We start from the raw sequence: 24,345 nt of genomic DNA on the forward strand, positions 1-24,345 counted from the left end.
ATTTTTTTAGTGGCTTTCTTGATATCCAAATTCAATTTTGATTGTGTAAGTATAATTTATAACATAAAGCTAATCTTCCTTGAGTTTTGGGGGACCTAATATGCTATATAGCATAGTATACAATGATGGTTGAGTTTTTTGATTGCTGAAGAATACGATACATTTTAGAGTAGCAAGTATAACTTTCTCAATATTGTTAGTTTCTTAGGCCAATTGTGTGTATTTTGTAGGTAGTAACCATATCTAATCATAGACTACAAACTTGGCTAGATATTGAGTAGTTTCTAGGGGTTTCTAGAGGTCATAATGCTAAACCCAGTTTTTTCATGTTTACTGTATTTAGCACTTTATCATTGCCCCCAAGGTTCCACTTAGTAAGAGATCCATTATCCTTTTGATATGCCCCATGGCTCCTTTTGAATCCAAAGGCCCAAAGGGAACTAAGAAAACATGTATATAGTATCTGTATTGAGCGTGACTATAGAAACTTTGATGATAGGTCCGCAGATTGGCAAAAATGCAACTTTTTTGTACCTTTTTTTTGCCCCAAAAAAAAATTAGTGAGGTAAAAGCAACCATATGTTTTAATCACCAACCTATTGAAGTTAACGGAGCATTTTATCTCATGTCCTACAAAAATCCCCACTCTTATTTATATGCAATCAACTGCAAGAAATTGCTGTTTTGGGCAAAATGCACTGGTCAATCAACTTTGGAGGCTTGTAGTGACCAAGGGATGATAAAACTTACAAGTTTCTCATTTTTTCCATATGTAGTAGTTCTTGAACTATAAGCTCATGAAAGGATTTTTCAAAATGAGTGGATCTACTATGGTTTTGGAAATTTTTTCCAAAACCATGAAAGGACACTTTTATGTCCTCTTAGGTTACCATTCTAGTGTTAAAAAGCGCTCGCCAAAAATGGCTCGCCCAAAATTTGCGCCCACCATATATGATGTACAATATAAAGCTACTTCTTCTTCTTTGTAAGCTTAATCAATATTTCATATCTTTTGTATCTGTCTTGACTCCTGTTTTATGTCTGACAGAGAGGACATATATCACAACAAAGTATGTTTTGACTATACAAGAAAAACTATAGCGTGAAAGCATTACAAGGTTTGTTATCTATATCCAACGTTACATATACGTTTGCTTGGTGCAACACATAAATGCTATGGGGCAGGGCGTGGATTTTGTTTCTTATAATTACAGGAGAGACCACAGTACAAACTCTCCACCATACTTTTCAGTGCATGGAACTTTTGCATGACATGTAATATATTTTACCATTTTTACTTTGTGCCTAATTCCAAAAGAAAATGGTTCACTATTCAAATTAATTTCAGGTAGTTTGATTTAAACATTATTCTCTGGCTTGCACAATTGGACGACATCTGTACACAATAATTAGGTCGGTAGTGTATGTCAATTTCTAGTCTGTTGATGTTTTTTGTATTTTCTAAGTTTGTCAATGCTTCCTTAAGTTTAGTTTAGCCCAATGTTTTCCGCATTGATGCATACTCAATCTCGATCATAGAATCTATATATAAATAGAAAGGCACTTTTTTTCTCACAGTCTGGAAATTCAAGTTACATATTAATGTACTTAATGCACTCTCCACGTTGGTGCAACCAAAGTTGGTATGTGAAGGGAAGTGCTCTATGCCAAGCTATGTGTGCTAGCATGTGCATGGAAAAGGGCTAAAGCAGGAATGAAGGCCCTGTGCGAGCATGTCGTGGCAGGAATGTATGTCTTATGCAGTTTTTTAGGTGAAAAAGGCTCCAAAAAGAGCCAATTGGAATGGTAGGTCAAAGTGTCTAAAGTGAAAGGAATGTGCCTTAGAAGGTGGTATTCAAGATTCTCTGGTAGCCCATCCAAACGGCTCATCAAACAGGGTCACGGTGTGAAAGATATGCCAGTCCGAAGCTAAAAGGCTTTGCAGATCCCAACGGACAGGGCAGGTACAGACATGTGGCCAGAACTGGGAAGAGTGGATACACGTGAAGTGTTTGAGATGTGTAGCATGCGGTCTTTTTAAATTTCCATTCAAAGCTGAGACAAGTAAGTTATGGCATGTGGAATATTTGCCGAGGGTCAGGTATGTGCTCAGCGGACCGCGTTGATAGGCATGCTGACAAGGATATTTTTTAGCTTGCCAAGGTTCTTGAATATTGCATGCAACGTGGGGGTTCAACCAAAATTTGCGTTTCGCTGGTCGGAGTCATGGGCATCCAAATGGGCCCAGTTCAAGTTGGCAGGCAATCGTGATAAAACGAAATCCAAAGTTTTTTTCCATTTTCGGATGCGTTGCCTGGGGGTAGCGTGGCATCAAGTGGTGGACGAGAGCTAGAGTTCGGAATCAATACAATGAAGTTCTCGTGCAGCATGAATGGGGAAATTCATTTGGTGAATTTGAGCACATGGAGGACCGATTGCATGGGAAATGAGGGCTTAAAAACCTCTTTGGTTGTGAGTTGTAAATGAAAGGGAAAGGTGGGCTGTGGTTGTTGATTAGAAAAGGTTAAATTCAATAGAGCTTGTGAGGAAGGGAGAAAAAAGTAAATGTTTTTTATGAAGTGGAGAAGGCAGTAGAGCCGAGCGCTATTGCTAAAAAGAGCCTTTGGGGAAAGAAAAAAGAGAGAAGGAGAAAAGAAGCAGGGGCGTTTTTGAAGGGAGTTTTTTTCCTCTTGCTTGAAGGAGGGAAGCAAAAAGATGATTGGAAGAAGAAGAAAGGATTCGTGCATTCGGCGATCGAGGTTAGCGCACGCATTGTTCGCGAAGCGGCTCAGAACGGTGAGCGTCTCGCAGAAAAAGTAGCCAACAAGGGCTGCCAAGAAAAAAGTTGCGGCCGTAGTGAAGCTAGTGGTGAGTTTTTCTCGTCGAGGTGGGTACCAAGGAGAGTCGAATTTGGAGGGAGGCGTGTGCCCCTCTGTATTTCATGGTGATGGCCATGGTGCAGTGAAGAGCAGACTACATGGATCTTCTACATGGGTTTTTTCATTGAAGAAGAAGCTGTGATTTTTGGTTTTTGGCATCGTCTCTCTCTCCTTCCCCCCTTTCTTCTTTGCTTGTCTCGTGGGTGTGTGGTGCCGGTGTGTGTGAGCGTGCATCCCCCTGGGCCCCCAGGTGTGTGAGAGAGAAAGAGAGAGAGGTGTTAAGATGTGGAAGAGATGGAAGCGGGCAAGATCGGTGTGATCATTGTTTGAGGATTCTGCAAAGCATGTGTGCATTGGGCGAAATGCAGGTGAAGCCCTGTTAGTGTGTGTCGCTTGTTTTGAAGGTGTTTTCGAGAGGACAGGGGTGCTGTGAATACCCTGAGCTATATAGGGTCCATTGTGTGTGTGTCCGGTGTGTTCCCCATTCCCACTTTTGATCTTCAGGTGCCTCCACCTAGGAGCACGCTAAGGGAGATAGGAGGAGCTATCGAATGCAGGAGTAGCAGGGGAGGGCTCTATCAATATTGAAAGCGAACTGCTTGTAGTGGATATTAAGCACTACAAAGGCTCTGAAAGACCGTGAGCAACACAACGAAAGAGAAGGGGAATGGCACCTCTGCATGGATAAAGAGGCAAATCCTGAGCACGCTACAGGGCATACAGAAGGTTGATGATTGAGGGGCCTCCATATGAAGGGGGACGGCAGTCATAGCATAGCCACATGCAGAGGGAGGAGATGGTAGCACTACAGATGCGAAACATGATACCAATGCTAGCATGGAAGGTGGAAAGAAAAGGAGGGTTCATAAATGATGAAGGAGAGAATTTGAGGAGTTGTAGACGCACTGTAATCAGCTTTGGGGGTCGTCTGTAGAAGGCCGAGTAGAAATCTTACAAAGGAGGGTGGCCATACTAAGCAGGGGCTGAGGGCCGCAAGCTCAACAGAGGGAGAGGAAGCGGGGTTGGCCAGTAGCAAAGCACACTCGAGGAGGTGGAGAAAGGGTTCTCTAAGCCGAGGGGGGCTTAGTATCAAGTTGAAGGGCTGCATCACCTGCTTAAGGAAAATCATGGGCCGCAAGTCGTGAGCAACAGAAGAAGGTCGTGAGCACTTGCAAGAGGAGTTGAGTTTGTCATGGCCATCAAGCAAGGGTCGCACAAAAGGACTCATTTGGTCGATGCAATAATTGTACCTGGAGTTTTTATGTTGATGCAGAGTTTGTCTATTGGGTTTTTTATGGCTCGATTGTGATCATCCACTTCGTCTCGTCTTGTGTGTCTTGTCCGTGGAAGCAGTGGCTCCGGACTGATTGTGTGTGTGTGCAAAGAGAGAGGAGGAGAGAGATAGAGTGAGCCATGTGAACGAGAAATTGTAGATTGGTTTGTATATGCATCAACCAATGTGAGTGTGTGTAGTCGGGACATTTGAAAGCAAGTTAGAATAGTGCAAATTTGCAGAAAGTGTGTGCGTGTGTGAGTTTCTGTGTGGTATGGGTGCCGAATATTCCTTGGGCTATAGAGAGGAAGTGTAGAGTGTGCCAGGTGTTATTCCCATTTCCCCTTTCCCCTTTCCCATCAATGGTGCCCCCACGAAGGACCTACTGATTGCTCCTTGGTGAAGTCGAAGACGGTGTCGCGGTTTGAAGAGCAGGGTCTAACAAGAATGGCATGGTCGGGTTTTTCGACTTTTACAAATGCTGAAGATGCTGAGGTTTGGCTGCAAGACTACAACCTATTTCTGTTGGAGAGTGGCTTGTCGAAAGGAGAGGGAGTGGCCCAAGCTTTCTCGTTCCTGGTTCGTGGAAAAGTAAAGGTATGGTACGAGAGCTTGCAGGCTGAAGAAAAACAGGATTGGAGCACATTGCAAGCGGCATTCCTAAGCCGATATGTGGCCAACACGCAGTGGAGTGAAGTGAAGCAGATGATGGACAACCTAAAGCAAAGCCTTGACGGTGATTTTCGAGCATTCATGTGGGAGTTTGAGGCCATATGGAGCAAGTTGGTTAAGGTAACTGCTGTAGAGAATGCAGATTTTTTTGAAGATGACCAAGTTTGTGGACTGCTTGCATGTAAAAGCGAGGGATAAAGTCGAGATAGATGGACCGTGCACGTACGAGGAGGTAGTAGCCTATGTGCAGAGCCGGACAAATAAGGTTTTAAAGAAGCAACAGGCAAAGCAGGTTGTGGCGAGTGCATTGGTGCCAAGGCCAATTGTTAGGGAAGAATTTCAGGTAATCCGACCCTTTGTTAATGCACATGCGGTAGCAGTGAATAGGCGTGATGACAGAGTAGAGATGATACTGTGTCGGCCTATGAGGCCTCAACAGTTGCAGAGAGGAGTCTACCGAGTATTGCTTGATGTGCTTGACCAAGTGACTTTCGAAACGCAAGCACTGGAGAAGATAGCTGAAGTACAAAAGCCGGTGCATTTTGTGGAGAAAGACGAGGTGTATTTGAGCTATAGCAGTGCCTTGGATATGGACAGCACATGGGAAACAGAGTCTGCTCTCTTAAGGTATGAGACATATGATGTTATGCATGTCGATAAGGTGGTGAAAGAGCAACAAATTGCAGGTGAAGAGACATTTTATGCAGACCAGGGGGTTGGGAAACCCTCTCTCCTGCCTTGTGATGGTAAGGCCATGTTGACTGAAGAAGAGTGCTTCGATGAAGCAGACTGGGGGTTCAATGATCCAGTGGTCGATGTAGATGACGAGTTGCAAGTTTGATTGCTAAAGCTATGGCAAGAATACAAGGTATGCAAGGCTTTCCGCCTTTTCCAGTGCTATTTGAAGGGACTACAGGTGAAGATATGCCAGTGTTTGCTTTGGATGATTAGGTGCCACAGGTTGGTGCCATGCTGTTGATGGATGTGTTGTTGAAGGCTGCTATGCAAGCGCCTTTATGCCGATTGCTACAGGTTATCTTGTTTGAAGACAATCATGCTATGGCGAGCTCTCTAGTGAATGGCTGGGAAACAGATTATGTAAAGGGTTTGCTAGGTGTACATGCTTGTTTTATGTGTGAAGAAGGTTCATGTGTACAGTTTTTTGAAGGGTTATGCTATCAAGAGCTACATGCATGGATGGCTTACAGGTTTACAAGTGCAACGCTAGAGTGGTTTCTATCAGTTTTAGAGATGGATGGTGATGATCAATGCCGTATTTTTTATCCAGGTGGAGTTTACACTATGCTTGGGAGAGCCTATGGCTTTCCATTTGATCCAGGAGGATTCTACGTCTGACAAAATCTCTCTCTCTATCTATCTACTGCTATTTATCTAGTTCTTGTACATAATATCTATCAGTTTCTTCTTATGCAATGATATATTATCTAAATAATTCTATGGTTGAGCATGAATGCTCAAATAGGGGTTGGGCAATGATGGTACAACTGAAGATGGTCGACCCATGGGAGTGCAAGAGGTCCAGGCATGGCAGTTTGCAGGCAAATGATGGGAACCTTGAGCAGGTATTTGATGCAATTAGGAGACAAGTGCACAGGGATGGAGCACTTACTAGCAGAAGCTACGAGGGTTTCTTCCTATCACAGGTGACAGAATCAAATGGTGATATCATAAGGTTGGGAACAAGGCAAGGGATATTGTATGTAGGTGCTATGGAGTTTATGATATTGAATTTTGATCGAGGTGTCTGCAGGAGACTCTATTTGCCAGGATGTGTATGTCAAATGTCACTTTTACCAGGTCAAATGTGGTTCGAAGCTTTGCTAACTGGAGTTCTTAAGAATATTAAAGGTTGATGTATATCACCATCCAATAGTACCAGGATGTATGCAGAATGCTTGCTCATGTTCGGTAAGTTCAAAGCTCTCTAGGTGTTTGAAGACCATTGCCTATTAACTCTTGATCGGGCATTATGATTGGCGACCGTGGCTTCAAAATAGATGGTCTAGATCAACCAAGGCAAGATTTTTTTGTGCTCTTGAGTCCCAGAATATTGTAACACAATGGTCGAGGGCTATTGGAGAGGATCCTACCATGTGACCATCTCATGGACTAATTATCAAAGAGATCGAGGCTCAAGGTTGAAGGAGGCATTCGAAGGTGTGACATGAGGTAAGGTTATAGTTATTTAAGGCGAGATGATGCTAGCACTGCATGGGCTGTGTGAAAGGATCCTAAAAAGGATGGAGTTAACAAAAAAACGAGCAAAGGCAAGCTAAAGGTGGCGCTAACAACATAGATGAGGGCTCTGTCTGGTAGGGAAAGTTGCACCACCTTGTGGCCTGCATGCCAAAAGCAGACAAGGTGGCATCATTGGAGAGGAGGGAGCTCAAGGGAATAAACCCGGATGCAGGAAAAGAGGAGGGGGGTGATTGTAAAAAAGGAAGGTGCCATTTGTGAAGGGTGGGGCTGCCGTGGCACCACAGAAAAAGCCTGAGGTGGTGGGGGCTGCATAAGGCAGTAGACAGGCAAAGGGGGGACTCGAGCCGACAGGTGAGTGAAGCCCCAAGGAGGGAGAGTGGGTGAGCTTATTAGTCGTGAGCAGGCCAGGAGGAGCCGCAGCTGTCTGTAAGGAGCAAAAAGGGGAGAATGCTCATGTGAAGCTACATGGTGAGCAGATAAAAAGAAGTTGCAAGATGAGGGAGATAGGAGGAGCTATCGAATGCAGGAGTAGCAGGGGAGGGCTCTATCAATATTGAAAGCGAACTGCTTGTAGTGGATATTGAGCACTGCAAAGGCTCTGAAAGACCGTGAGCAACACAACGAAAGAGAAGGGGAATGGCACCTCTGCATGGATAAAGAGGCAAATCCTGCGCACGCTCCAGGGCATGCAGAAGGTCGATGATTGAGGGGCCGCCATATGAAGGGGGACGGCATCCATAACGTAGCCACATGTAGAGGGAGGAGATGGTAGCACTACAGAGGTGAAACATGATACCAATGCTAGCATGGAAGGTGGAAAGAAAAGGAGGGTTCAGAAATGGTGAAGGAGAGCATTTGAGGAGTTGTAGGCGCACTGTAATCAGCTTTGGGGGTCCTCTGTAGAAGGCCGAGTAGAAATCTTACAAAGGAGGGTGGCCATACTAAGCAGGGGTTGAGGGCCGCAAGCTCGACAGAGGGAGAGGAAGCGGGGCTGGCCAGTAGCGAAGCACACTCGAGGAGGTGGAGAAAGGGTTCTCTAAGCGGAGGGGGGCTCACCATCAAGTTGAAGGGCTGCATCACCTGCTGAAGGAGAATCATGGGCCACAAGCCGTGAGCAACAGGAGAAGGTCGTGAGCACTTGCAAGAGGAGTTGAGTTTGTCATGGCCATCAAGCAAGGGTCGCACCAAAGGAGGCATTTGGTCGATACAGTAATTGTACCTGGAGTTTTTATGTTGATGCAGAGTTTGTCCGGGTTTGGATATTTATCGGCTTGCTTGCCATCGTGACGAAGGCAGCCGAGCCGGTTGCGAGTCAGTGCCAACCGGCTGCCAGTCGTTGACCAAAAATGTCAACGCGGGATGCACACGCAGGCTCGAACTCAGGACAACGGCCCTCTGGGAGCAATGCTTTACCGCTATGATCATGCAGGCGCACGAGCAGATCTTGCAGCTGGTGCATCATAGAGCACTGAATTCTGCTCCCCCATCAAAAAGTGCCATGACCGGCTGCACCGGTTTCGCCCACCTACATGTCGGCTACCAGGCCGATATTTATCTAGAGCCAGTTTGTCTATTGGGTTTTTTATGGCTCGATTGTGATCATCCACTTAGTCTCGTCCTTGGAAGCAGTGACTCCGGATTGATTGTGTGTGTGTGCAAAGAGAGAGGAGGAGAGAGATAGAGTGAGCCATGTGAATGAGGGATTGCAGATTGGTTTGTATATGCGTCAACCAATGTGAGTGTGTGTAGTCGGGACATTTGAAAGCAAGTCGGAACAGTGCAAATTTGCAGAAAGTGTGCATGTGTGTGAGTTTTTGTGTGGTTAGGGGTGCCGGATATTCCTTGGGCTATAGAGAGGCAGTGTAGAGTGTGCCGGGTGTTATTCCCATTTCCCCTTTCCCGGTGGTGCGGGTTACTGAAGTAGATGCGGAGATTAAAAAGTTGCAACAAGAAGCAAGTGGAAAGTTTGATGCTTTTGTTGATAAGTTCAAAGGTTGTTGGAGTGATCTGGTTGCTGCCACCCAAGTGATCAATGTGTATGGTTTCAACCTGGAGAAATTCCTAGCTTGTCTGTGTGCTCGAGTTCGAGATAAGGTGGATGATGAAGAGCCAAAGACTTATGCGGAGGCAGTCATAGTTGTCAAGGTGAAGAGCAGGAAAGTGAGAAAGAAAATGTAATTAGCTTGTTAAAGCCTGCAAAATATGCACCTATGGAGGAAACAGGACGTTCTATGGACCAGTAAAGGATGATATCAGTAGTGCAAAGGGCGGAGCCTACTAGGGTAAGACCTTTGATTAGTCATGTTCCTTGGAAACTACATGTTGGTGAAGCGTCTATGCCAATTGTGGAGGAGCGTGTCAACGAGGATGAGCGTTTTATTCAAGAGAGCTTGTATGTAGCAGATGCCAAGTGTCCAGTGCAACTTCAAGAGGTGGAGCTTGTTCTCGTGGAGTGCTTGTACGAAAGGGTAACAGATCGTGGCCAAGTGGTAGGTGCCAAAAGCTTGGGGTTGGATGACAAAAGTGGGCACAATGATGGTCCAGCTTTTGTGGAGCAGCTAGAGAATGATGACGCTGATATTGAATCAGCCTATGGTGAAGATGATGAGGCTACAAGCTTAAACTTTTGGGAAACGAGCGAGGAGGATAAAGATACAAGTTGGGAGATAGAGTCCAAAGAGCAGGTCCTGGTATAGATAAAGTTACATTGTTACATGCATAAGGATGTGGTGGTTGCCACTATAAAGGATGAGCATGTGAGAGTGTCGCAACTTGGGAATAGAGACATGCAGGTCAGGATGTTGTGCGGCACCATGCTGATGACGATGCTCGTCAAGGTGGCTGTGGAAGGTGCTTTAATTGTACGACAGGTACAGGGGTTTCCCAAGGAGAGTGCTATTGTGGCTAAGAAAGAAGAACAGGTTGAAGAAGATGGAAGGCAAGAGGTATTGGATGCTCATCAAAGGGAAGAGCAGCTCCAGCTAGCTATGGACTGCATGAGAGATGCCTTGGATGTAGGTTCTTTTTAGCAGGTATGCTTGAATGATGAGGTTGATTGCGGATTTGATGACCCGGTGGGTGAGATGGATAAAGAGACATATCTACTTGCTGAAAAAGCTTTGACCAGAATGTAAGTGATATGAGGGTTTGTCCCTCTATAGCTGGCGGTTTTTTTGGGAGAGCAGAAGTTTGCTGCTATGGTGGTTTCGACAGAGTGAGGTATGGAGGTGAGTATGGAAGTGATAGGGACCGGGGTGTCTAGGTTGAAACAGTTGCCCTCTAAGAGGAGTGCTCCTTTTGAGCATGAAGAAAAGTCCCAGGGTGTGGACTCGTTTGAGATTTCAAAGGAAGTTTCCGTATGGTGGTTAAAGGGGATGCTGATAAATGCAGCTATGTAGTGGATTGTTGAGTAGGTACAAGATTTTCTTGAGGAGGATCTTGTGTTATATGGTTGAGTGGGAGGGCATGGTATGTTCAATGTGAATGTTGATGTGCACTCGGAGAGTGGCGATGCATTTGATGGTACTTGGTTGGCAGTGGATAGTATACCAATGAATGTTGGGAGCAATGGAACCATGCCGAGGGCAGCTTATGTGGATGATTTGCTATGTGCTGAGATGCAGGCCTATGGAAGGTTGTTGCAAGTGGACGGGCGAGACCCATGCCAAGCGTTTGACCCAGGTAGGCGATGGCAGGTAAAGCAGGGGGTTGAGCAACCCGCTTGAGCAAGTGCTGCGGGTGAAAGAAGATAGCTTTTGTACATATAGTTGTGGTTTGGAGTGCTTTCGATTGCTAGTTTTGTGTTGCAGTTTTTTTTAGGTGCAATAAACATGTGTGTGGTTGAGCATAAACGTTCAACAAGGGGGTGGGCAATGATGGTGCAGCCAAAGTTGGTATGTGAATGGAAGTGCTCTATGCCAAGCTATGGGTGCTAGCACGCGCATGGCAAAGGGCTAAAGTAGGAATGAAGGCCCTGTACGAGCATGTCGTGGCGGAGATGTATGTCTTATGCGGTTTTTTAGGTCAAAGAGGCTCCAAAAAGAGCCAATTGGAATGGTAGGTAAAAGTGTCTAAAGTGCAAGGAATGTGCCTTAGAAGGTGGTGTTCAAGATGCTCTGGAAGCTCGTCCAAACGGCTCGTCAAACAGGGCCACGGTGTGAAAGATATGCCAACCCGAAGTTAGAAGGCTTTGCAGATCCCGATGGACAGGGCGGATATAGAAATGCAGCTAAAACTCGGATGAGTGGATACACATAAGTGTTTGAGCTGTGGAGCATGCTGGTCTTTTCGAATTGCCATTCGGAGCTGAGACGAGCAAGTTATGGCATGTGGAATATTTGCCAGGGTCGGGTATGTGCTCACCGGACAGCGTTGATAGGCATGTTGACAAGGATATGTTTTAGCTTATCAAGGTTCTCAAAGATTGCATGCAATGTGGGGGGTCAGCTAAAATTTGCGCCTCGTTGATCGGAGTCATGGACATCTAAATGGACCCAGTTCAAGTTGGCAAGCAATCGTGATAAAACGAGGTCAAAAGTTTTTTTCCATTTTTGGCTGCGTTGTCCGGGGCTAGCGTGGCATCGAGTGGTGGGCGAGAGCTGGAATTTGGAATCAATAGAATGAAGTTCCCATGCAACATGACCGGGAATATTCATTTGGCGAATTTGAGCGCATGGAGCATCGATTGCATGGGAAATGAGGGCTTAAAAACCTCTTTGGTTGTGAGTTGTAAATGAAAGGGAAGGCGGGCTGGGGTTGTTGATTAGAAAATGTTAAATTCAATAGGCCTTGTGAGGAAGGGGAAAAAAAGGAAATGTTTTTATGAAGTGGAGAAGGCTACTGCTAAAAAGACCCTTGTGGGAAAGAAAAAGAGAGAAGGAGAAAAGAAAAATGGGCGTTTTCGAAGGGAGTTTTTTTCCTATTGGTTGGAGGAGGGAAGGAAAAAGAGAATTGGAAGAAGAAGAAAGGTTTCGTGCGTTCAGCGAGAGGCCAGTGCACACGTTGTTTGCAAAGCTGCTGAGAAGGATGAGCGTCTTGCAGAAAAAGGAGCCAACGAGGGCTGCCAAGAAAAAACATTACGGCCATAGTGAAGTGAGCGGTGAGTTTTTCTTGTCGAGGTGGGTATCAATGAGAGTTGAATTTGGAGGGAGGCGTGTTCCCCTCTGTATTTTATGGTGATGGCCATGGTGCAGCAAGAGGAGACTACATGGATCTTTTACATTGAAGGAGAAGATGTGATGTCTAGTTTTTGGCATCGTCTCTCTCCCCTTCCCCCCTTTCTTCTTTGCTCGTCTCCTGGGTGTGTGGTGCCGGTTTGTGTGGGCATGTGCATCCCCCAGGCCCCATGTGTGAGAGAGAGAGAAAGAGAGAGAGGTGTTGAGATGGAAGCGGGAAAGATCAGTGTGATCACTGTCTGAGGATTGTGCAAAGCATGTGTGCATTGGGCGAAGTGAAGGCGAGGCCCTGCTAGTGTGAGTTACTTGTTTTGAAGGTGTTTTCGAGAGGCCAGGGGTGCTGTGAATACCCTGAGATATATAGGGACCATTGAATGTGTGTTGGATGTGTTCCCCATTTCCCCCTCTCCAATGTGTTTACTTTATTCCTTGGTGGTTAATGTGAGTTTATGTACGTTGGTGCAACCAAAGTTTGTTCATGCTAGGAAGTGTGCTATGCAATGTCGTGTATGCTGACAAGCACATGGTAAAGGGCTAAAGCCAGTGTGGGAGACCTGGGAAGGACTGTGGCAGTGGAAATGTATGCTTAAGGTGGGTTTTTAGGCCAGGGGTTGAAGGTGGGTTCTTAGGCTAGGGTGGGCTAAGTGGAATGGCAGGTCAAAGTGTCCGAAGTGCATGGAATTGGCATTACAAGAAAGTATTTTCTCTTTGGAGGGGGAGGTTGAAAATCTCTAACAACAACTAGAGGAAAAAAATGCTCACATTATGAAGCTTGGCAACACCATCACACATTTGAAATAAACACCCCTTGGCACAAGAGAACACAAACACATATTTTCATCCATTACAACACTTGCACATACGGGTGGAGCAGGAAACCAACGAGTGACAGCCACAAGGTAATTTTTTCTTCACTTATAGGAGACATTTCTACTTCACACTATTTTCTAGCATTTATCTTGCTGGTTGCTAGAAACTCTATTCAGGAGGCATGTAGTGGAACAAGCCAAGATAATCAATTTAATCTTCTCACTAGTTGTCTCAATACCCACGATGTGATTTCTATCTTACAATCACCTAGGGGGGGAGCATATTAGGACGCAATCACCAAGGATCTTATGCACAAAAATTGACAAATGTGATTAGTGAAAATGGCATGCAACAATCTTGTGATGAGGTTGGGATTAGCACCAAAGCCTACAAGGCTATTTTTCAACTCCTAAAGGATGCCTCATGGGAGGGTTACATCGTGGAGAACCTGTTTTGCACCACAAATGAAGATGTGTTCTTTGCATTGGGGAGTACCTACACATTGAGGACACAATGCCAGCTTCACTTTATGCTTCATGCACACTAAAGGCAAGGGGAAAAGATAGGCAAAACTCCATAAAACCTTCGGAGAAGGGCTTCCCTTACACAATGTGGAACAATATTTTTGTGGACCTCAAAAGGCCTTAACAAGATATGCTTAGATTCTACAAGTTATCTCAAGAAGGTGACACAATGCACTTCTTACTTTTGGTTGTGCTCCTCTTTTTATAGAGTTTGAAATCTAAGATCTTGCCTCTACTTGTTTTGTAGTGCTTGGCACAAAGGCTCCTTTTGTGTTGAATCTAAATGAGTGTCACAAGTAGTCAAAGGTCAAAGGTTAGAGAGGTTAACTATCACTCTAATGAATGAAGCCGTGTTGCAAAACAAGTGAAGGGATTCAATCGATCCATCTCCTACCTTGTCTTTCAATGTGCAATTAGAGAAAGATATTTGGTGGCTGGGTGCTATTGAGGTGCCCAAAGAGACCAACGAAGTACTTTCATGGATTTTTTAGAGAACTCCATGGATTATAGAAGTAATACACTCCCCACTTGCAGGTGAGAAGGTGGAGGTTGAAAGTTCAGGTAGCTTTGATGTGGAGTGGCACTTGGGCGGGGACTTAAAGACCATAAAGTGTTTGCTTGGCTACAAAGAAGGGGATTCTTTCCTCTTTCCTTGTCTATTTTGCACTCAAGCGTATAAACCAAACATACAAAAAGCACATATGAACTCTGCAAAGGGCGGTTTAATGCTTCCATAGCAAAAGAATGGAGTCGAAACATTGGACAATTTTGATGTCAAAGATGAAGTTAGGGAATGTAAAGCATATGTTTTGAGATGCCCCGTGCTCAACACCCCAGATCGTGCACTAAAAAACAAGTCTTGAAATTGAATATTTTTATTTTCTCTATCGAACGTACTATTTTATACATTACATGCATTCATGCACATTTTTTTATAGTCTATTAAAGTTCCACATTGACTATGCTTTCACAATGAAGCCATTGCAAAAGTCCAAGGAGGGGATCAAAAGGGTGGAAGCACTTCTCAATTTTATTGGCTGTCACGGTGGAAATGTGTCAACTACTGTTGCAAAGAACACAAGGGAGGCCCATGAGATCGCCCAACAAGTGTCAATGAGTGGACAAAAATCCAAACTTTTCTTGAAGAAAGTAACCCAGAGAAATCCATGCTAAAAGGACACTGAAAACAGCTCCAACCACAAGGCATATTACCTTTGAGAGCTTTGGAAGGAATTATGCCAAGCTACTACTAACAATGACTCGCGATCGAATGGAAAGCTTGCAAACAAGTGCAAGCAAGTTTGGACAACTTTTAATAGAATGGTCAAGCTTATGGGTCTTACTAGCACAATAAAGGAGCCACACAAATCATTTTTAGAAGTATTGGAGGATTTGATCAAGGTCTTTACCCTTTCTTGGGGTGAAAATAACATCACACATTACATGGTAAGCTATGTCACATAGTGAAATTATAAACAAATTGTTTTCATTTCATAATTTGCGTCATTTTCTCGTGTGAACAACATATCTTATTTGCGCATGGAGCATTTTTTATACACAAATATGATTTACTTGCGATTTTTAGCACTCAATGCATGGAGAAGTTCAGTTATTGAGCTTAGGGGGTGTACTTCAAAAATACTGAACATGGTGGTGGTGTAATACAGTCTAATTATTTGGAAGAGACGTTCAACCGGTTCTTTCGCACGACATTTTCTCACTCGGGGAGTCTACTATTTCATATAACTCGTGCAAACAAGAGGTATTTATATAATCCCTTATTTGAATATTTTCAAGTATTATATGTACCCCTTATGTATGCATTTTTATAAAAAAACTAGCCCTTATGTATTAAAATTTCCACTTTCGCGTTTAAAAAACCCTTTATGTAAGTACATTTTTTTGTAAATGCACCTAATTATAATTGCATCATTTTGTTCACACATTCTATCTTACATATTTCCAAGTGGACACCCCTGGCTTTCTCATAAGCTCACCATGAAGAGAGGAGATACAGAAAATAAAAAACGAGCTTTCTCTCTCGCAAATGTCCCTCTCTGTAGGTTTATGAAGCAAGCAAGCAAGGTAAGAGGATACAAAGTGGTGGAAGAGGAAACTTCTCTCTGTCTATCAACCTTGGGGAGAGAACACTCGGGTAAATTGGTATACGGAAGACAATTCTTGACATAGCATAGGGTGGAAGGATTTTATTTTAATCAAAATTTTGATAGGAAAAGGAGTTAAACAATGTGGGGTTTGCCTTGCAAATACTTATTGCTTCCAAGGAGTTGGAGACTTCTAATTATGGGTTTGCAAATCGACAGGTATACCCACGATGGAGTATGCAACCGGTTTGTAACAGGGTGGATATCAATTTATTGGAAGCATCTTCTGATGGCCATTAGGACAAGCGTGGATAGAATTGTAATCCATCCCCAAGTTTCGCAAAATCTTTCTTGCTTCATCTCGGGAATCTAGCATCACATTGTCAGCTGGTAGTATGTGCTCTTTCAGCAATCTACACAACATAAAAATATGATACAGTCGTGTAAAAATCTATCAGATCATTATACATTTAGAGTTTTATTAAAGTAAACTAATTGTAATAGATCACCTGAAAAGCGCTGTGACGCTAGTGTCACTCCATCCAAACTTTGCCTGCATGTTGAGAAGAACCAGGAGTGCTTTCAATCTAGACATACGTGCTCCATTATACAATGGCGTATCGGCTTCACTTTTCATATCATCATAGATAAGCCTTTCTGAATCCATGATCGTCTCGATCATTTCATCAATCTTGGGCTCAAACATTGCCTCGTTGGGAATGTGCTCTGCATGATCATCCCCCGAGCTGTCAGAGGCTACATCCTGTGGCCTCACATATGCTGCTTGACCAAAGCGCCTACGAACACGTCTATTGGGTTGCAAGATTGCTGCTTGTTAGCTAGCGTCAGAGTCCGACGAGTTATAATTGGCAACAACTCGATCTATAATAGATGGATCGAACTCGCCAAATTCGCGAACGTGCTGCAAAGAAACACGTCTTGTCCGTCGCAGAGCATGCTTGCATTGATTACAAGGACATAAGACCCTCGTTGAGAGATAGGTGTTTCGGTTGGACGGTCCCACATCCTCATCACTACTCATAATGAGGATAAAAATCTTATAACCTGGACAACAAATTTAATATTCTATTGGCATTCTTCGTCTTATCTCTCTCTCTCTCTCTCTTTCTCTCTCTACCTCACATCCTCTAGTCATGTCCAATCCCCGCACACCTCGGTCTAGAGGTGCACGAAGATCAGAACCACCGGGTTATAATCTCGTGTTTATTGGTCAATACCTATATTTGTGGGTACAAGAAATCTACAGACCCACGTCTACATGATACTGCATGTAGTGGACAAAACCCCTTTGCCTCTTCTCTAGCTGTAGCACTTCACAGCATCTTAACATCTTTTCACAGTAGATCTTTTCACTGTTCGTCTAACTCTAAACCCTAAACCGTAAGTAATTCTTGCGTGGACTCCATCTAACGTAAATAAGCATAAATCTAAATAAACATAAATCTAGCTAAAAATAAACTTAAATCTAATTTAACGTAAGTCTATATCTAACCTAATCTTTAACGTCTTTTGGGATAGTTTCCTACGACGTTAAAACTCTCTTCTTCTTGTGTGTGTGTGTGTGTGTGTGTGTGTGTGTGTGTGTGTGTGTGTGTGTGTGTGGGTAAACCTAAATAAACCTAAGTCTAATCTAATATAACATAAATCTAAATCTAACGTAAATTATGTTATATTAAAGACAAAGAACTAAACTAACAGGGATTATAAGAACCTTAAAACTGATTTAACACATAATTTTTCACATAACTCGGCAAGAGTTGGCATTCTCATTACTAAAGATGTGAGAGTTAACTTCCGGGGGTGACGCTGCCTCATCTCCATCCACATCTGACGACAACAATTGGCCCTTTGGACCGTTCTCGCTCTTGTTACTAACTTTGAAGTTGCTATTGAATGACTAGAGGTTGTCTAGATGGTCATTGTCGGGGATGTAGTGACTCTTGCCGCCCTGAAGATCCACCTTCTTCCCTATTTTCTGAAGACATTTCACCAGTACTTTTGGATCGACGAAGCCCACCATGAGTGAAGGCAGCAATACCCTATATTCCATTGAGGGCTTTCTTCACCCGCTTCATGCAGGCATCGCAGTCTATGGAGACCTAAATCTAATCTAATATAACGTAAATCTAAATCTAGCATAAATAAACGTAAATCTAATTTAAAATAAACCTAAATCTAATTTAAAATAAACCTAAATCTAATCTAATTTAACTTAAATAAACCTAAATCTAATTTAACGTAAGTCTACATCTAACCTAATCTTTAACGTCTTTTAGGATAGTTTCCTACGACGTTATAACTCTCTTCTTCTTGTGTGTGTGCGCGTGTGTGGATGTGTGTGCCAATAAAAAGAGATAAATGGTATAACCTTTCTATCACCCATGCCAAGTATGATAGATTGGTTATGCCATTTCCCTCTTGAATAATAGGTCTTGAGTTCGACTCCTCGTCGGCTAGATCTTTAGGTCTTTTAATTTTAATTAGTTTCCTACGACGTTAAATTAGTTTCTCTCTCTTTCTCTCTCAATGTGTGTGCGTTTTTTTGTTTATGCATGCTTTCTCTCTCTTTTCCTCTCTCAATGTGTGCGTTTTTTGTTTATGCATGTTCTCTCTCTCTTTTCCTCTCTCAATGTGTGCGTTTTTTGTTTATGCATGCTCTCTCTCTCTCTTTTCCTCTCTCAATGTGTGTGTGCATTCTTTGTTTATGTATGTGTGTGTGCGTTTTTGTTTATGTTTGTACTCTTTCTCTTTCTCTCTCTCTCTCTCTCTCTCTCTCTCTCTCTCTCTCTCTCTCTCTCAAAAACACTATGTGTGTGTGTGTGTGAGAGAGAGAGAGAGGGAGAGAGAAAGAGGGGAAGGGAACATGAGAGTGAGGAGAGGGAAGGAGTATACCTGGCTCTCCTTCCTCTCCTCGTGTGTGTGTGTCTGTGTGTGTGTGTGTGTGTGTGTGTGTGGAGAAGAAAGAGAGAGAGAGAGAGGGAGAGCGTTACCTGCTCCTTGCTTGAGGGCGCCGAAAAACTCAGATCTGAGATCTGAGTTTTTGGGCGCTCTCTGTTATTTTTTTAGCCCAGCGGGCGTCGCTATGAGCGTCGCAAATTTACAAGTATATTTGCGACGCTCATAGCGACGCCGGGAATTTTTTTTTGAGCGTCGCTGTGTGAGCGTCGCTAATATGAATAGCCTCTTGTAGTGTAAAGAATAGAAGACATATGACGAAGTCATCCTACAAGTTAATGAATATGCCAAGAAAATGAAACAGATGATAGAAAGATGCAAACAACATCACTTAGCTGTAGTGCTAGGACTCGGGAGCTAGAAATGGTGATCGATGCTCTACAAGGAGAATTAGATGACAAGATGAATGTCATCTCAGATCTATAAAGACAAGTCCAAGAGATAAAAGCTGAAGCCGAACAACACCAAGTAGCCAAGGAGAAGAAACACAAAGAAATGGAGGATCTGGGCAAACTTCTCACGAAGTTATGAGATGCTTGCAAGATCAAAGACTAACAACTGACAGAGGTAACCAATGAACTCCTAATCACAACTCTATTAGTAGTACAAAAGATCCAAGTGCAGCTCGATGTAGCAAATGCCTCTCTGCGATATTCAGAGCAAAGGATCAATGATCACGCAGCCTTTTTGAGACAGAGAATAGAAAATCCTGCTCTCACATTGATCAAAGGCACGAATGAATTCTTTAAGACTTTGAAAAAGAGGAATAAGGATCTCGAGCTAGAGCAAAAGGTAGATCAATCTTAGAGAACAGACCTTGCACTAATGCGAGTACAATAAGAAGAACAATTGCGTAAGGAGATGGCCGAGCTTAAAAGAGTCAATCAAGTCGTTAAGAGAGGGACAACCAAAGACACAAGAAGAAGCAGGTATCTCTGAGCAAATGACTATCGAAATTCCCTCAATATATTTTGTTAAGATGAAAACACAGATGATAGAAGAGCTAGGAGGAGAAGAAGAGTCTCAAGTACCACTCATAGATGCTGAGCAAGTGCCCATGGTCCAGCTATCTAAAGCTGAGGAAGAAGCACTCAAGGAGCAGGTTTCCCAGGAGACAAATGCTGGATGGAAAGTTGCGATGGATTGGGAGTTGAGGATTCTTCACTCACTCAATGTCACTCAGCTTTCTCCCAACCAAATCAATGCACAATGGCATCAGCAATCATTTCCATATCATTTGATCAAGGGCGATCTATTACACGTCAAAGAAATATTATACAAAGATATGTAGGCAGAAGACACAGAGGATGTCCACCCCAAGTGGAGAAAGAGCTGGTTGAACAAGAATCCACGATATCTGATTCTGTTCACGAGATCCCCTGTTGCTCTACAAAAAGACCCAACCTTTTGTCCTGTACCAAGGGTAAGGACATGGAAAGAATTTAAAGCACTGAGAAAGAAGTGGCCTACATTGTCGAACTATCCACGATTACCAGCTCCAAAGTAGGGACTAGTAACACGGGAGTACATGGTTCTTGACAAACAGAGAAGACAGAGATATGAGAAAGCACTCCATGCCTTAAAGACCATCTCGCTAGCCGTCAACCCGAAGACTTTTTCAGCCCATGAAGCTGTGTCAAGGGACGACACAGGCGAGGAAGGGGAAAATGCTAGCAGCAAGCGAGCTTGGATATCGGTTTTCCAAGATTTCATTGTAAAAACATTTATTATTTTGATGACTCGAGAATATTATAACTCCTACTTTCTAGATAAACACTGTAATTGATGAGCCGAGGCTACAAGCTTACAGATTGTATCAACGTGTCTTTAGTTAGAGCTCTCAGATTAATAGTTTTGACCACCAAAAACCTTGGCTAACGTATAAGTTTTTCACAAGTTTTGGATAATAGAAACACAGCATGAGCTAACAGCACTCACTTCTCTCCTTCTCTCGCTTCCTACTCCCTCTTCGGTTGTGACATTGCAATTGCGTCTGCAACATTGCAACCGCAGGTAAGAGCTCTATGCATTGACGTAAGCATCCGTAGCTTTTGGCATCAGTGACCCGCGGATTGATCTCACCAGAAGTAGGAACACAAAATTTAAAATCACAAACTAAATATAGGCGCGGTATTGGGGCATCATTGCTAAGCATTTAAATGCATTCTGGGTCAAAAACGACTAGGTCAAAAACTCACTACTGTTAATAATTATCGCAATTTTTTCACTTGACCTAAAGTGAGATTTGAGACCATAATCATGTGTGCTTAGGTCTTATAAACATGTCCTCAAAGTTTCATAATGTTTGGATGTCGTTTGATGCTATAACAGATGTGATTTGTTTGCCAATGATTAATTAGCTTTTGGTGATTTCAGTCATTTGACTGTAGCTTGAGTTAGATGCGAGTTGTCTGTTGTTTTTCAAGAGATTGACAACCTCTTGTGCCTCTTTGCACTAGTCGAGTTAGCTTCGTCCCATGGATTGACAATTATATTTGTGGTTCTTGCTACATCTACAATAAAATAAGAATGAGGTTAGACACCCGTTCCGCACACCCCTTTCAAGGGCACTCTAAAAGAGAGAAAAACTTTCAAGGGAAAATAAACAAAAGAAAAAAACAAATGTCCCAATGTGATGTCGAACACCTCTTTATATGGATACCAAAAGTCATTTTACTTTCCACCTTTATGGTTCTTTTCATTTCCTAAACTCACCCTTCACTTATGCACTTATGGTGTTTTGAAAGGATTTTATTTTTTTCGAGATTGGGGAGACTTAATGGATTTACAAAAAAAAAACTTTGATAATGCTTCGATTAGTGCACCATTTATCAAGCCTTTCATCCCTCTTATTTTCTTGTATTAATTCCTCTATTTTCTTTGTGTGTCTACTTTTGTGCATCACATATCTAGATAAAATGAACCTCAGCTTGAAAGCCACTTGGGGTTGTTTTACAGAACATCCCCTTCATGATTAAAAGACGCATTTGACCATATCTCTGGGATCATTATTACGACATTAAAACGTATCGAGAGGCCTTGAGATTTTTGATTTCTTCTAGGATGATATGTTTAGAAAATGGGGTTATATCTCTCTTCTTTTGCTTAATCAAACTAGCTTCTTTTTCTTTATTAATCCGATTCCTTTCTTTCACATGATTTTACATAAAATGCACATGATACGATTTTGCCTTTATCTTATACCATCCTAAGTACTCACCAAGGGGAAGAAAGAAGAGAGGGGGGGGGGGGGGGGGGGGGGGGGGGGGCATATCTTATAAGGGAATTCATATTCATCATTAAGAAGAACAAAATTTACTCGTACAAGAAAAAATAGAAGACTTGTCTTTGACTATAGGTCTCCATGGCTGTAATAGTTGGGTTCTCAATAGCATAGCCATGTCTCTAATACCACTATCACAACGATATGGTAGAAGGCCTACCAATATATCTAAAATAACATGCTATGAGAAATAAAATCAAAAAATCTACATACCTAGCAAGTTACACATACACACAATCAAGCATCATACACGGTCTAAGAGGGGTAGCGAGCGAGAATAATCACGAGAGCTATAATATTGGCAGTTCCTTCGAGTGAAACATGCATAATTCAACACGTGTAATGCAAGGAGGTGCCAACACCTTAGCATCAAGTTACACATACACACAATCAAGCATCGCACACGGTCTGAGAGCTATAATATTGGCAGTTCCTTCCAATGAAACATGCATAGTTCAACACATGTAAAGCAAGGAGGTGCCAACACCTTAGCATCAAAATGAGTCTTGGATGACCAATTTTTTGCCTCCTTTACTATTTCACATTGTAGGTGGAAGAAAAGCACAAGACTGTTCATTGCTCACCTACATCTGTAAAGTGTGGAGAATGGAGAATCTTGTATACATCCATTGTTATCACCAAACTTCAGTGTTGGGGCCCTATGCTTGACAACATGGAAGGGTTATCTAGGGACCATTACCCCACAATATACTATGAGAAACTCAAAATATTGTAGTGTTGGGACGATATCCATTGTCTCAGACGCTAGCACAGTGAGAACTAAACCAACATAATGTCAGCAAAGGAGGGAGCAATGACCCACAAACCCATGGAAGCAAGCAAGTGGTTCTCAATCACCTACTTGAATTTCTAAGACAATCACTACAAAGAAATCTATCCTAACCCACTATGTACATGATGGCTACCATATCTATGACACATCTACCTCTTGAAACATAACTTAACGATGTCCAATCGTTATGAAACTTGAGGGCTAGTCTCTATACACCTAGAGGACATTACCCTAAAGTCTCTACCCCAATATACTATCTACATACACACACACACACACACACACACACACACACACACACAATCAAAATCACGTATGATGTCTGACAGTAAAATTCAAGTCACCAATTTTGAACGTGATTAGGACTAAGGCATAACTTCTTTTGCCGTGAACGCGTGGATATATAACAATATTGAAATATTCACATGAATAGGGAGAAAACTCACCTTGAAGCTCGAAGAAGATCTCTTTAAAGAAGTAGCTAATGCGTTGATGGAGTTGCCTCAGCAATGTTGCTCATGTAGCATGTGTAGAGAGAGAAGGAAGGCCCACTCACACACATCACACCCTACATAACATAGTTGAGCCCAAGATTGATTTAGAAAAAGTCTATCTCAAGGTTACAAGGGTTTGGCTTATATAACTCAACCCTAAGTTGGGTATTTTAGCTAGCAGAGGTACTAATTACGATTATTGACTGAATTTGACTCTCCATCGACTTTCATCACTACATGGGTTTTCCCAAGATTTACAAGATTAAAAGGACTTCCCGTAATTAGTGAGCTACAATAGTCAGCTTTAGGAAAAAAGGATATAATTAAATAATGCACCTCCATTGACCGCTTGGATTTGGCGTGTGTTGGTCAACCGCTTCAACACTCCCCCCTCCCGCATCTTCTCGTCCCCGACAAGACTTGTTATCTTTTGCTAGGGCGTCCTTTGCTTTGTTTTGAATGTCACTGTCAATTGTTTGAGATGAGCCTTTGCTTTTAATTTGTCACTCTCTTTAAAGGATTATCTTGTGTACAATGGGTAATGGATTTTGTTGATGAGGCTTTTCTAAACTTGTTACAAATGACACTTTCCGATGATTGTTCCTTGCATCTTTGTCTTTGAGTACTTTACTTCTCGTGAGACTTTTGCTGAAGCTTGTACGTTACTTTTTGTGACCATGATTTGTGTGGACAAGTTTGTGCAGCTTTGCCACTTTGTTCTGTGAGACAACCATTCTTTGTACCTGCTTATTAAGATCCCTGTTACCTTTAGTAATCTTTCCTTTTTTTCTTTGATGTATGTACATATATTATTGAAGTGTTTTTCTACATTAAGGTCTAAAAATTGGATGAACAAAGGGAAAAACCTAGTGGGAAAAATGCCTTTGGTATCCGCTCTTATTTGAGTTGAGATTGTTGGGCTTTGAGTACTTGTTTATGCAAGGTGAGTGCTTGGGAGAATCAAGAAAAGAGTGCCTATTGAAAGTACCAATTATGGGACACTCTAAATTCATATGAGAATTGATAATTGTTTTCAATAAAACCATGTTGTGTGAGAAGTGGAATTGATGGGTACTTCAAGGGAACAATGTAGCACTTGTGATATCCAAGGACATCTCAATAGCTTCCACTTTTCCTAGAAG

The sequence above is a fragment of the Adiantum capillus-veneris genome, chromosome 11 (genome assembly GCF_014529385.1).
Source record: "Adiantum capillus-veneris isolate H3 chromosome 11, ASM1452938v2, whole genome shotgun sequence".
Lineage (NCBI taxonomy): Eukaryota > Viridiplantae > Streptophyta > Polypodiopsida > Polypodiales > Pteridaceae > Adiantum > Adiantum capillus-veneris.